The sequence below is a fragment of the Arachis duranensis genome, chromosome 5 (genome assembly GCF_000817695.3).
Source record: "Arachis duranensis cultivar V14167 chromosome 5, aradu.V14167.gnm2.J7QH, whole genome shotgun sequence".
In the NCBI taxonomy this organism is placed as follows: domain Eukaryota; kingdom Viridiplantae; phylum Streptophyta; class Magnoliopsida; order Fabales; family Fabaceae; genus Arachis; species Arachis duranensis.
In genome coordinates this window covers 87,610,025-87,625,445 of record NC_029776.3, presented here as the reverse complement: position 1 = coordinate 87,625,445, position 15,421 = coordinate 87,610,025, and the positions used below count along the sequence as shown (strand labels likewise).

General features: G+C 31.3%; 1 long non-coding RNA gene across 1 annotated transcript; it reads left to right on the top strand.

The window, feature by feature from the left end:
• Positions 1 to 4,914: 4,914 nt before the first annotated feature.
• LOC107490250 (uncharacterized) lies at positions 4,915 to 15,262 on the top strand. Its single transcript, XR_001592367.3, has 3 exons — positions 4,915 to 5,985; positions 8,243 to 8,318; positions 15,167 to 15,262. It is a non-coding gene; the product is annotated as an uncharacterized LOC107490250 (long non-coding RNA).
• The last annotated feature ends 159 nt before the right edge of the window (positions 15,263 to 15,421 follow it).

The window sequence follows — 15,421 nt, the reverse complement described above, 5'->3', positions numbered from 1 at the left end:
TTATTTTTTTTATTCTTATCTTTATTTTTTCTTTTCTCTCTTCTTTCTTCGTTTCTTTATCTCTTTTCTCTTTTCTATTCATCCTAATTTTCTTTGCTTTATCTTTCTCATTTTTCTTATCTTTTAAATTTCTATTTCTTTCTTATCTTTTGGTTCTAACTTTTATTTACCCTGTTATGATTTTTTTTTAAATGCATCAAGTTTAAAATCTTAGACAAAAATAATCTCTCATTGACATTTGGATATGTAATTTATAAGTATAAAAACCTAATTGACTTAAAAATTCTGTTGAATTTATTAGTGCTTAGAGTTAAAACTATTAGAATTTTAGTGTCAAGATTTTATAGAATTAGAAATTTTATCAAATCTAATTGGCAACTAGAGCTTAACATATGAAAGAGATGACTTCACAAAATTAGGATTCTGTTACTTCTGAAGTTATAAAAATTGTGTCAATTAGAACAATAAAAGTGTATGTGTCAAAAACTCTCAACTGAAATGTCAAAGGTTAAAAAAAAGGTCAATTGACACACATTTAATGTGCCAAATTTAGAATAGATATCATTTGATACACTTAAAAGCTTCGTAAAAAAGAATAAACTCCATTGATAGTTCAACTATTAATGTAAAAGCTAGCTTTATAGGCTTAGAAATTCTGTTAAGTCTAATACTAGTAAACATTTAATTTGTCAAGTAGATGTCTCTAAAGTGTCAATTGACTTAAGTGTCAAAGATAAGATAAATGTCAACAAACAAATACGTTTTTTTCACTTTTCAATCATTGTATATCTTCAAATGAAAAATCTTGAAAGCATCTTGTTAGACAATAAAATATTATTACTTAAAAAAAGAGTTATTTTAAGTAAATAAATATAATATAATATTATTATCAATTTATTAAATTAGTTTCAATATATTTTAAGAGAAGGTTTAATTAATACTAGCAAAGAGCAATTTTATGCAAAATTTGAGTTAGGTCTGAATTATAGGGCATGCTATGTGCAGGAGCAGTTATCAACATAGAGCGTCAAAGTAAAATGCAAAACGGTCGTCAAGGAAACAAGTGTGGACGGTTATTCAAATTTGAAAACTGACGAAGATCATTATAAGAGTAACTGTCAATTCACATTAGATTAGTTTATAAATAGAGTTTTGGGCAAACATTGTAATAAATTTAGTACTTCTTGAAAAATACTTGGAAACTCAAAAACACTTTCAGCCTCCCTAGCATCACAGAGTAAAACTGAAAATTTTAAATAATTCCTCTAAAAGTCTGAACTCAAATTTGTACTTTATTTTCTATTTTTAATTAAAGTTCTTTATTTTTATTTGTTCGTCTTCATCTTCTTTTTTCATTCTCTTTTAATTTCTGCATTTTACTTTACCCCCGGCACCTTGCATATTTTTTTATCTTTAATTTTACTTTCGAAACTACAATTGAGACTTTAAGACACTCACAAAAAGAGTCATTTCTACTCTTTGAATTAAGATTGTGAAACAAAAAATCGAGTAAAACAAGTAGATAGACAAAAATATATAAAAAATATAGAAGAGACAAAAGTATATCCTAAAAATTTTAAAAAATAGTTTAATACGCTTCAAAAAGTATTTTTATTGGATAAATTTTTTTTGTTTATTATTTGAGTTTCATTAACATTTAAAAAAGTGTCTAGACAATAATTATGACTAAATTTTTAAAGTGATCCTTCGTATTTGGTCCTGCATTAATTTTACTCATAAATTTTTAATTGTACTATTTTGATCCTCGATAATGAATTCTGAACTCGATAAGAGCCCTCAAGTCTATTCCGGACACGAATCAATAAATTGGAGTGCTGATGTGGCAAGTCACTGCCACGCTAGATATAAGGACGACGTCGTTTAAGGCTTTAGTATCTAGTGAGATAAAAACATCACCATTTTAGATGGATAAAGTAAACAAAACATTAGAGATATTCATATTTTGATCGTACAAACTCTTTCTCCCTTTTTATAATTGAAATTATACTTAAATAAGTCTTACTTGGTGAAAGTATTTAGCTCTAAACTCAATATTATAAATTTGTAATAATAGATCCTCACCAATAACAGCACGAACTCCACTAAAGTGTTTCTTTCTTCTATGGTAGAGGTGAAAGAAACATCGCCAACGCTCTTAAGTGCGTAGCATATTAAGAAAGAGAAAAAGAGATAGATACAAACGTGAAGAATGTTCTAGAAGCTAACATTCAAAAAATACGGTATCCTAACTATTGCAACTTCTCTTTAGGATTAAATTTCTCGTTTTTCACATAACTTTTTTTTTAATTTTAAAAAAAGAAAAGGTAGAAGACAAGAGCCGAAAAGAAAAACTAAAATATACAAAAACCTAAAAACAGAACCTATATTGTTGATGAGATAGAATTCTTTGGATAGGTTGACAACCACGAAGTTTTTCTATTGGAGCGAACGACTTATAGACAAAAGATTTCGATAACTTTGTCAGAAGACAATCTGGCTAACAATTATTTGTTTCGATTGGTGGCATGCTGTCCTGCGGTGACGTTCAGATCGATGGCAGGACAGCAGTCAAACAACTTGGTAGAGTTTGTTGGTCGCAGATGTAGAGTAAAAGAGTAAGAATAAAGAGGGTGAAAGAAAGTAGAGAGAGCAAACATTATTATAGAATTTTCAACTTAAAGAAGACAAGAACTATAGAAAAAATGAAAATAAAAAACTAGAGTTAGAAAAAGAATCATCGACAGAAAATGAAAGAAAAAAGTAGAGGAAACAGAAGTAAAAGAAGAAAAAGATGAAATTCAGATTGTGTTTAGTATTTATAAATAAAGATAGAGATTACATTAGAGTATGATCACCACATAATACCACAGTAGTAGTAACTTGTCACATCAGCATTTCGATTTTTTAACTCATGCTAGAAATGGATTTGAGGACTTTTATAAAGCACAGAATTTAATCTCTAGGATCATGATAATGTAATTAAAAACTCATTGGTAAAATTGGTGCGCGGGTCCACTCTGAAGAATCACTTTGAAAATTTAGTCCGATAATTATGTATTAAAAAAATAATTTAATTTCGTATTTGGTTGATTGGAAAACAAAAAAAATCCTAGTGGGCCAATCCGTGGCCCAAGATAAAAAGTATGTTATGCCAAATTGATAGTAGAAACCATTTACTTTCATATTAGGGTTGTGGGACCCATATAAGTTGCTACTTTGAGAAGTAAATCCATAAAATCCAAGATCAAATAGATACAGAACCATCAAAACTTTACTTTGTAGAAGATAAGATGACCTTCAAAACATTACCATCAATTCATAGTCCAATAAAAGCATAAGCCTATCAACAATTGGCCCAAAATATTTTAACTTGCTTTACTTCTATTTATCTTATTTTACAATTGCAAGTTTACAACATCAACGTCAACACCACATTATAATTTGAGATTATTTGATTTCTGTTTTTCATCGCGTAAGGAATATTACGTTTAAGCGAATCATTTCACAGTAATGAACCTGGAAAAATTAGAAGAAGCGATTTTGGATTTTTTCCAAAATAAAAGGGATAAATAATTAATTTTCATATATACTTTTTCAGTTTTATTTATTAAAATATAACATTCCATTATCATCAAATTGTAATTTACTTCTTGTAGTTAAGTCAACAAATTCTTTTTCCTAAATTGATTTATTTCTATAGATTTCTGTTATAATTGCTGCCAATGGGGTTAAAATATCCATAAAAGTTATGGATATTGAAGAAAAAGAATAGTTATACTTATCCGTTTAAGAGAAGTGTTAGCTGTTAGGCCGAATAATTTTTGTAACTAGTCCAATTGCCCGCGCGTTGCGCGGTAATAACTGCTAGAAAAACAGAGATTATACATCAACTAAACCAAATAATATGAATTCGCTAATAATCCATTCTTATAAATTTTCTTTTAATTTTAAAAAAATTTAATGTAGTCTTTTATTTATACATTATACAAAGTTTGGTTATATAAATTTTTTTATTGGAAACAATTTTTTTAACTGTCATATTTATTAATTGTTTAAAAAAGACTAACTGTCACATATAAATAGAAAAAAAAATTTGAGAAAAAATATTTAACCATAATTATAGGATATACACAACTTTCGTTAATTGCTTGTATATATTTATAAATTTATTTTATAAAAAGTAGCTAACCAATATTTTATACACATGTTTATTTAGGAATTTAATATTGACATAATAAATAATTATAAAAATTTTCATCCCATGAAAATGACAACCTCATGTTTTCGCTATTAGCAAATGATGGTGAACCGCACAGGTTTGATAAAAAGTTGTGAACCGGAGTGTTTGAAAAATCCGGACCAATTGGATATTTTAATTATTTTTTAAAGCTAATATAAAAAACCCTAGTCTGAACTCTGGAGCCCAACTCACCAAAAAAGCCTCTCCGACTCACTGACTTCTATCTATTCCTAACGGCACATAGCCACACACAAACCACAGATCTGGGCGCTGGATCTCACCTTGACATCGCCGCCAACGCATGCTAACCGTCGCCGCTGCGGCTTTCTTCTACTCTCGTGGCTGTGCTTTCCTGCTTCTTCCTCATCAGATCTTGTTGTCGCCCATCGTCGCCATCACTGCACCTAACGCCCTGCCTCAGTCCTCCTTCTCTTCTCGGCTTCTCGTGTATCGCGCCTCCCTCTGCCTCTGTAGGGGGTTGTTGCTGCTCGTCTCTCATCTTTGGATGTTGTTGCTGCACGCTGACCTGCGTCATGGATTTTGTCGTTTGTCTCTGCCCGTTGGCAGACCACCGAAGGTTACTTAATCTTTTTGCCGTGAGAATTGAATTTGTGAATTTGTTGTATGGGAGATTTGATAATTACCAAACTTATTCTACAAATATCTGATTTTGTGTTGGTTGGCTAATTTTGAATTGCGAAAGAAAATGTTTGGTGATTGGTATCTAGTTATTTAATTTTACTTCGATGTTATGATATAATGATTATGCTAAAGTGCTAATACAAATAATAAACATGTACCTTATTTTCAAATTTGATTTAGAGGGCACTGGAAATCACCATTGTTTGAATTGATTGTTGAGTGGTTCTAATTGATTGTTAATTGTTAATATACTCGATCGTTACAATACGATTATTGATTGCCTAATTAGGCATCGTTGCCAATTGAAAAATATTGATTGTGAATGTGACCGTATGATTAGAATTAAATAATATTTTCTATTAGAATTGATTGATAACTGTTAATAGATGGATAGAATTGATTAGTAATTGCTTGATTGATTAATTTTAAATCGATAATAAACTCTGTTGCTTCTTTCAAATAACTAATTTCTTAATTGAAATTGATATTTTTCAGTTTCTCCTTCAGATCTTCACATAAAAGATATTGAATTATTCTAGTAATATATGTATGTTATGCACTTTCTAATTTTGTTAATAACATAAAAGTTATGCGTGTTTGTTGTGATTATGTGAAAAGAAACTGATCGTAACTTTTTGTATGTCACATCAGTGATTTGTGATTTTGCTTTACGAATGCAATAATCATAGCACAAAGGCCACACATATATTTTCGGAAGATCTCCTTGAAAAGTTTGAGTTGTTAATTGTAATTGCTATATTTCTCCTTGGTTGGTTGAGTTTAGAATTATGGAATAACAATGAGAGGTGTTTCGGAATATCTAGGTATATAAAATGAATAACAAAAATTATAATCCCAGCAATTTCCAAAATATTTCAATATTCACATCTTCATATATTTTTGTTAAGTAGTTTGGAATTAATTGCATTATTTACTGTTTGGGATCTGTATCTGTACCCATCTTGTTCAGGGATCTAACTGTTTTTTTTTACTGTATTTAACTTTTTTTTGAACCTTCCTCCCGAGTTGAATTCCTCACGACCTGGCTGAAAGCATCTGCTGTTTCCCTCGGTAAAGTTTCTCTTGTATATCTCGACTAAAAGGTATTGCATTATTCCTACTAATATATATATCTTACGCACATTCTAATGTCGTTAATAATAATAATAAATATTTGTAAAAAAAGTGATTCTGTAAGTTTTTTTTAATGTACATATAAGTGGTCTGTAAGTTTCCTTTTCGATAATCCTATAAAAAAACTCATACGGACAAAATTTTTTTGTTGCGGAAATTTAAAGAATAGTTTAAAAATTCATTCAACGTGAGAAAAGCAAATACTTACTGAGGAGTGCTAGGGGCCAGCAACTTTTGTGTTTTGTAACCATTCGTTGGCCATCAATAGTGTTTTTTATGGTGTGAGATTACATTTAACGGTAGAAGATCACTCACTTTTCTTTTGATGGTTAAGTGCTGGCCGCAAAACATAAAAATTGCTGGCCTCCTAGATATTTTCATACTTAAAATCACTATTTTATTTATTTAGCTGTACCTACCTGATATGTATTTTCTTTCGAGAAATATATCTATAGATGGAAAGATATTTATTAGTGAATTACTGGTTGGTGTATTAATTTTTGGCTATAGAGTAGTTATATATATTCATTATTTATTAGTGAGAAAAGCAAATACTGAGAAATCACTATTTAATTTATTTAGCTGTCCCTACCTAATATGTATTTTCTTTCCAAAAATATATTTATACACGAAATGATTTATATTATTAGTGAATCTGTTTTAGTGACTGGCTTTGACACCCATCTAAATCTGAAACACAAATATAAATTTTTTGAATGTGAAAGAAGTTAATTGTACAATTTTAAATTTCATTGTATATCTTTTTTTCATTGATATATTTAGAAATGATGTTATACGAATAATTGTTTTGATATAAAATTCGTGTAATAATTTATGGTTGTATATTTTCTTCCATCTCTATCTCTATATTCATTTCTCACACCAAAATGTCCTCCATTGTATATTCTTCTTATATTATGACTGATGAGCTATTTAATTTTTAATTGTAATTGTAGTTTGGTTTTAATGAGTTAACTTTAAAGCTGAGGATCATCATCATTATGAATATACACTCGCGCAAGATTTGGGTTAGAGGTCTTAAATTTTTTGTGAGCGGGCAACATGAAAAATATAAATTAAGAGAGAAAAAATTGAAAATTAAGATGGACTCAAGTAAAAAATTAGACTTAGAATTTACAAATTATTAATTTGGGGAGGCTATTGCCCTCTTATTAACGTAGCTCCGTTACTGGATTTAATGATTTCATTTTAATTTTAAAAAATTCTGTAATTGTTTCATACGACAAATATGGATCTCCAATAAAATTTTTTATTTCACTGAAAGCATTATATTTTTTTGACCAATAAATTTAATTCAATTTGCTCGTATAAATACTTTTTTTGCAATCTTGTTTTTGATAATCTCCAAAAATCAAAATACTAATAAGCAATCGTTTGTTTCGTTCAATTTGTTAATTTATGCTAATTATTATTATTTTTATACACGCATATGATTTTTTGGGGGCTTTGAGCCACTATTTTAAATGTCTCAAAAAAAACATTTTTACATAAACTACTCAACAACGCATATGATTTTTTTTCTTGGCTTTGAGCCACTATTCTAAATGTCTCAAATAAAAAAAAATTGTTTTACATAATAAACTCAACAATTATTTACTTTGTAATACTATATGAGTAGCAATTAAATAGTAGATAGTTTACTAAAAAATTGTTTTTGGTAAAAGTAGTGTTATAATGTAACGCTATAACTTAACAAATTAAAAATATTATTCTGAATTAAACTATTGATGACATAATTGTCATGGCATTTTTTGTTTAAATTTTCAACAACTTTATGTCGTATTTTTTAATAACAGTTTATACAGTTCATTCATGTTTTTACAGTGAGATATTATATAATTGAAAAAAAAGAATCAACGACTACTATGACATGTTTTCTGAAACACAAATTTAAAATGTCAGTTAAAAAACTTTACCTGGCGTTTTCACATTTAATCAAACCACCTAAAAAAAATTTTATAAGTAAATCATACATGATTTTTTATTAATTAAGCCGTTGATAGATGTTAAGTTGCTTCTGGTTATTTTATTATTCTTGAGATTATATTACAAAGTAGAGAGATGTTAAGCTACTATAGTTATGATGGTTAATATGATCCTGCATATTTTGAGTATCTGTTCTATTACTGAACTCAGTTGTAAACTTGTCGCTTTATTCTTCTTCAGACTAACATGGTTTTAACACTATGATTTTGTCTATGCTAGATAATTCCTAATAAACAGTGAGCAACAGGAAGCATTGCATGTCAAGATGCTGATATGATACATATCTACATATAAGGTTAGTGAGTCAAGATATGCTTGATTTATTTAGACATCAAATAATTTCTTGGCTTTATCTCAATTATAATATGTTTGTTTCTGGTGGATAATCTTGCATGAGTATGTTATTTTGTATTTTGAAATAGATATAAACTTCATAGAATTAAGTATATCAATAGATATCATATATTGTGAATGATACTAAGATTATAAAATACATGTAACTATCATAAGTTAAAAGATAGGATAAATTCGACCTTAAAAATCTTAGAAGAAACAACCTTGAGAAGTCATTAAAAGAAGCTTTTGCTAATAACAATAAAGCAATAAAACATATGCTTAAAACAAAAAAAAATGACAAATCTAAGATTATATTAGCACCTTTCTATAAACAAAAGTCTTCCTTCTTCGGCGTGATAGGTTTCCTGTGATAAAATTGAAAAATAGTCATAATATGCAATCACAACAAGAATTTGATGAATTAGCATTGAATTTTTGCGAGAAATATTTTTTGTCACTAATCTGTCACTAACTTGCGAGGAATTAGTTACACACTAAGGACAAAATTAATAAGCAGTCACAAAATATACGAATTTGAGAAAATCAATTGATTAGCGAGAGATTCATGATAAGTTTGCTTTTCGCAAATTGACTTTTATAGCTAAAAAAAGAGCGGAAAAAATTTTCTCACTAATTTGTCACAAATTAATTAGTGAGTGACAATGTTCTAGCAAATCAGTCACTAAGGGGTTCAATCGAATAAATGTAAAGAATCGAGCGATATTGTTGTCACTATTCTGTTACAAGTATTTGATATACAATTAGCGAGAAATAATTCACACACTAGTTCGTCGCTAAATAAACTTTGTGCGAAAAGGCTAATTAGCGAGGAACAATGTTACTTGTAAACTACGTTAAATTAGTAAATAATTAGTCAATAAATTAATTTTTAATATAGAGAATAAAAAATGTGAATATTATATTAAATTAGGATAGAGCTCATCAAAACAAGAATTTTGACACTAATTTCAAAAAATTCGCCCTAAGATTGGATTGAACTGGCCGAACCGGGCCCTAACTGGGCCCGTGGGCCCTAACCGGGCCCGTGGGCCCAACCGGCCCAGCACTTAAGTGAGCCAAAGATTATTTTCTTCCTCAATTCAGCAGAAGCGGCACTGAAAGCACAACAGGGGTGAGGAGAAAAGAAATTTCCCTAACCCTTTACGGTAATTCAAATCACCGTATGTGCTCCATTGGAGCTCCAATCGCCATACCGTTTCTGGCCATTCGACCACCGTATCGAGCTCTACGTCTCTACTGAAACAATTTTAGAGGTAAGCCATTTAATTACTCTCAGTCACTCCTTCCCCCAATTTCAAAAATTATGTAGAGGTATTGAATTTCTTTACTTTTTGATGTATTAGGATCCGATAAGCTTGAGGAAAATGTTCACTCTTGCTTATAGAAGCTTGGGTAAGGTGAGGATACCATAATTCTATTTAACTTTTTGAATTTGTGCTTTGGATATTAAATTGGGTGTATATGTCTTATGAATGTGTATTAGGTTGTGAATAAATAATTGGAGCTTGAAATTGTGGATATTGGAACTTGGAGGATGATAAGCACTAGTGTTTTATTGAACTTTTGGGGGGCTGTGTTTGTTTTAGTAAGTTGCCTTAGACAATACGCGGAAAGTCGGCCAAGGTATGATTTAGGTTTCTTGTATTTAATATATAATGTTCTGTGAAATCTTAGGTTAGATGACCATAGGATAAGCTGGAACGCATGGAAATGTACAATGCTTAGTATCCTTGATATTTATGATATGAGTTGGTTATGTGATGGTGATTGTTGCTATGTTGATATTAGTATGGAAAGTAATTAAGTTTGTGGTGATATGGTAATACATATATTGAGTAAGTGCATGATGAAATTGTTGAAATGTGAGATTGTGTAATGTTAATGTACGATGGATGATTAAATGGTGTAAAGTTTTGTTGCTGGTATATTGCAAATATAGGGACTAAATTCAGGTGTGGAATGGTTAGTATGGGAATGGTAAGTTGCTGAAATAGATGAAATAGAGGTTTAAGGGTTGGTAAAAAGTTGGTTTTGACCGAATTTCAGTGAGCTATAACTTAGCTTTCGGACCCTCAAATTGTTCCAAACTTGTTTTAAATGAAAATTGGGTTCGTAAAGTTTATGCCGTTCAAAGAACGGATGAAAAACTATTTAAAATGATTAAGTTATGCTCGACGAAAGTTTTAGTTTGGAATAGGTAAGTTCTGCAGCTATCTGCTGAATCAGATTTTTGGAAAATGTACGTCCTCGCATACGCGTGGCCCACGGGTACGCGTGGCATGGAATTTTTCGCTAACCTCCTTATATGCACACGCATAATGAGCCAACATGCATATCCACACGTACGCATGATAAGGGGATGTGCGCGCGAGCTGCCTTTTTACACTCCCATGCGTACGCGTGAGCCACGCGTACGCGTGGTCCCTATTCCAGAAAACATGGTTTTCTGAGTTTTAAACCCTATTTCAAACTTCTAAACCTCTATTTTCGTTCCTCTTGTCATAAATAATAGTATTAAATTTGATAATCAAGTGAAGTTAGGAATTGGGGATAACTTGGAGGTGAAGTAAAGCTGAAAAAGTGGTGAATTGACTATGAAATGTTATGAATGATTATGTATGATACTTGGCTTGAATAATCAAATGATTTAAGACACGAGATTTCCTGGGTAAAGTATCGTGGCTTGCCACCACGTGTACCAGGTCAAAATTCGATATTCTGTTGAGCATATGTCGTAAGGGTGATCAGGCACGTATAAATTCCCGGGAATGGTACCCCCATTGAGCAATTGATATTTATATAAGAGAAAACGTTATGCATAGAATCTTGGGGATGCACGACGAGGGACAGTCTAAGGGTTTAGCAAACCGGACTTGTCGGGTTGGCTTGATAACCGATAGATGAGACTCATCGGCCATAGGACAGGCATGCATCATGTGCATATTACTTGAATTAATTGTTTGTGCATTAAGTGGGTGTGCCTAAGTGTACTTGTGATGTTAACTATATATTTGTTACATGCAGTACTTGTAACCTTCTTGTGCTTGCCTTTATCTGCTTGTTTGTTTGTGATATGTTGTCGGTGTAACACCCTACCACACTAAGCTTTACGCTTAAGTCGTAAAACAGAGGTGGTGTGGTATTACGACCTCTAAAGTAAAATGTGTACACATAATAGCAGAAGAATTTATAATACGTTAGGAACCTTGAAGAATAGAGGAAACAAAAATTGCGAAATAAAAAATGCAACGCTCAAGAAACGAGTTAACTTGTGTGCTAAGAAAGCTAAAGCTATTAAGTGTAAAGTAACCCAACAACAGGAACAGAGAGTCAAAGATACAGAGTAACAAGCTCCTAACTCAGCCTACGAAGTCAAGATTGGCCGGAGAACATACACACATATATACATATATACATTTTCGAAACCCAAATGTACATAAACAAAAATCCTGTCTCTCCATAAACCTCTAGGAGGATCAAAAGGAATAAGTTATGCAGAGAGAAAGCTAAGTACACACACACACACACAGATATATATATATATATATATATATATATATATATATCACTGTACAACAAAATAACCCAGTAACCACTTCGCTTCAAGTGTCTAGACACCTAACGAGATGCCTCTCGACCTGCATCTGTAAAACAACAACATAGTATGGAATGAGAACCGGAGGTTCTCAGTATGGTAAAGGTGCCACACACATAATATATAAGGTTCTGGGAATGCCAGAGACAATCCTAGAATTCCGACACTCAGATTATAGAGCTTAAAGTATTAAACAGAAGCCATAAAAGGTGGTTCTCTAAAAGTATTAAAGCCTAACTTAACTTAACTTTAAATCTAAGTCCCATACTGCCATTTCTCCATACCTCCAACTCCATCATGCATTTCACAGACAAATAAACAAATAAAGGCAAGCACAAGAAGATCACAAATACTGCAGGTAACAGATATACATTTAACATGGCAAGTACATTTAGGCACACCCAATTAAAGCACAAGCAAGTAATTCAAGTAATATGCATATGGTGCATGCCTGTCCTATGGCTGATGAGGCTCATCTGTCAGTTATCCAGCCAACCCGACAAGTCTGGATTGTACTTAGACTGTCCCCCGACGTACATCCCCAAGAGTCTATGCATAACTTTATCTCAAATAATCAATATTGCTCAATGGGAGTAACATTCCCGGGAATTTATAGTGCCCGGTCACCCTTACGTCATAGGGTCAACAGAGTATCAAGTTTTTAACCTAGTACACGTGGTGGCAAGCCACGATACTTTACCCAGGGAATCTCGTGTCTCAGATCATTCAAATTCATAAGCCATATAAATAATTCAATTATAATTCATCAACACCCACAACATTCTCAATTACATCTCATTCATCATTATACGTCAATCATATTCAATCTTTATCCTTCATTATCACACCTCCCATTCCGTCCATCAATAGTTCCAATTCAAAATATAATTCATTCTTTTTCTAAATGAATCAATCTTAAAACATGCTCATTTTCTTAATAACTCTAAATCAAACCATATAACCTTTGAAAACAGAGATACACCACTAAGAATATATACCTTACAACTTGGATTCTGTTAGATATCTCATTGTCTGTGTCATATATATATAATTGAGCAAATTTAGCAGTTGATCCTTCAGGGGGAATAAGACTGCCAAGAAGGTGGTAGTTTTGTCCACATAGTATAAATGTTGGTGGACCTCTGCCTCGATTAATGACTTTGTCGACTTTACCACCCAAAGATGTGAATGCAAACATGCTATTGTATGTTCGAAGATTCTCACAAAAGTTCTTGCTTCTATCATCGTTATTCCACATTAGACGTTGAAGAATAGGAGGAGGTTCTTTCGGTTGAGGCAACTGAACCTGACCTCCTCTACAACACAGCGTGTACTTAGGAATAGTTGCATTATAATGTTTTCCAATTCTTTCATCATACCAAAAGAGAGCATTACAAAATTCACACTCATAGATGCATTCACCATGGTTAATATATTCTGCAACATACACACATGATAAAATAGAAATCCGAGTTAAATTCTTGCTATTTTTTAATTCAATAATTAATAACTATAAGTACGACTTGTGAGACCAACCTTATTAAGAGCATATGTGAATCTAAATTTAGTAACCTTAGTCTATTTTTACTAATTACTATAATATCACAATAATTTATTGCAGTTTAACAATGGAAACCACATTACCTTCTGTATATACCGAATTGTTGCACGCTGTCTCCTCGCCTAAGAACAAACATTAAAAAATTAGAGGATTAACTAAAAGTTAAAGTGTCTGTACACTAAAGATGGAAATTAATTACCGATTCCCTCTAACAACATATCTGTTACATTGACAGCCCCATTATTTAATGTTTCATCAGCTGTTAGCAAAGGATCTTCTGCATTGAGTGATATACCAAATTTAAATACAAAATTTATTAATTCGTGTAACTAAAAGCCAATATAATCTAAAAATAAATGTATTAATGCAAAGTTTCATAATAGAGATGTCAAGTATTTTACCTTCCAAGATTGATGAATTCCTATTGCTTAAACAATCATTGGTTTGAGAATGTATCGGGAAAATGTTCTTAGGATGTATCGGTTCCTGAGCTGTGATAGCAGTCAAAGTGCTCTGCATTGTCAATCCCACATGCAAATCATCTGCTTTCTTTGAAACATAGTTCTGCGTCTGATCTATAATGGAGAATAATACATCGTCAAAATAAACAAAATCTTCAATCTGATGCAAGGTTACAAAGTTTTTTCACTAAACATAGGGATTTATACTTACCGTGATGACCTTTACTTGTACTGTTGCTACTCTGTACATTTCCATCCCTAAAAAATAAGTCTCCAATCCTAGCTCTTTTGCATCTCAAATCTATTAACTTATAAATGACAAATAATAAGATTATTACACAAAAACCAAGTACCAAGTTCTTATAATTATGCAATAATAATTATATGAATAAACAACGACTAACTGACCATTTGGAGAGCCTTTAGTCTGATTAATGGTTGATTCACAAATCTCTTCTGATGGATCACATTGACATCCCTGACCATCTTTTGAAAGTATGTGTTCTGGAGTATAATTTTCATGTATGTTTTTTATGCTTTTCACATTTGATATTGCAAATGAGACTGAATATGTGTCATAAGTAACTTGATTTTCGAAATTATTGAACTTATGAAAAAGCTAACACCAGAATGAAATTCCATAAGACTTGCACAGGTTATTTCATTGATATCAAACATCTAAGTTATTCCAATAATCCAAGTATATATCTCACTAAGTTCCTAATATTTTGATTCAAAACATTCATGGTAGCATTCAAAAAAAGGATTCTTTATCATGTTCAAAACACTTGAATTTACATATAGTAAGCTGAAAACAATCAATTACCTTGATTGTCTTGTTTAGATGAAGAGTTTGAACCAAAAATCATAGGTCTAATTACATTGAGAGAAGAGCTTATATCTTTCAAAGCTGGCCGTCTAGCAGCTCCTGATAGATAACATTAAGGATACAAAGTGAATCTAAAGATATTTATAATACAATCTATCAAAGATTTTAAGTGGAGAAATAAACTATATATATAATACCAATTTGACCTTTGATAGAAAACTGTTTAGCACGGTTTTGGATTAGAAATTCCTTCCTTTTGGCCCTTGCTGTTCTGCATAATTCCTTGTCCATAGTGTGAAATTGAAAACTCTTTTCTGACAGAATGGTTTATGTTGTTTAGGGACCTGCTGATGTGAGTGCCATATTTACATTGAAAGGAGCTTCATAAAGGTGGACTAAATAACAACAACGTACAAAGAGAGCTCCACAAACAGGTCCTTGCTAAAATTACTCACTTTTATTTCAAGTATAAATAATACTAAATGAGAACTTAATATATTCAGAATTCAGATATATTGTGGTTAGCAGAAATATATATGGGTCTCAAAATTTCAAATCATTGACTTCTTTATGATGTCCGTCATTTGTTATTTTA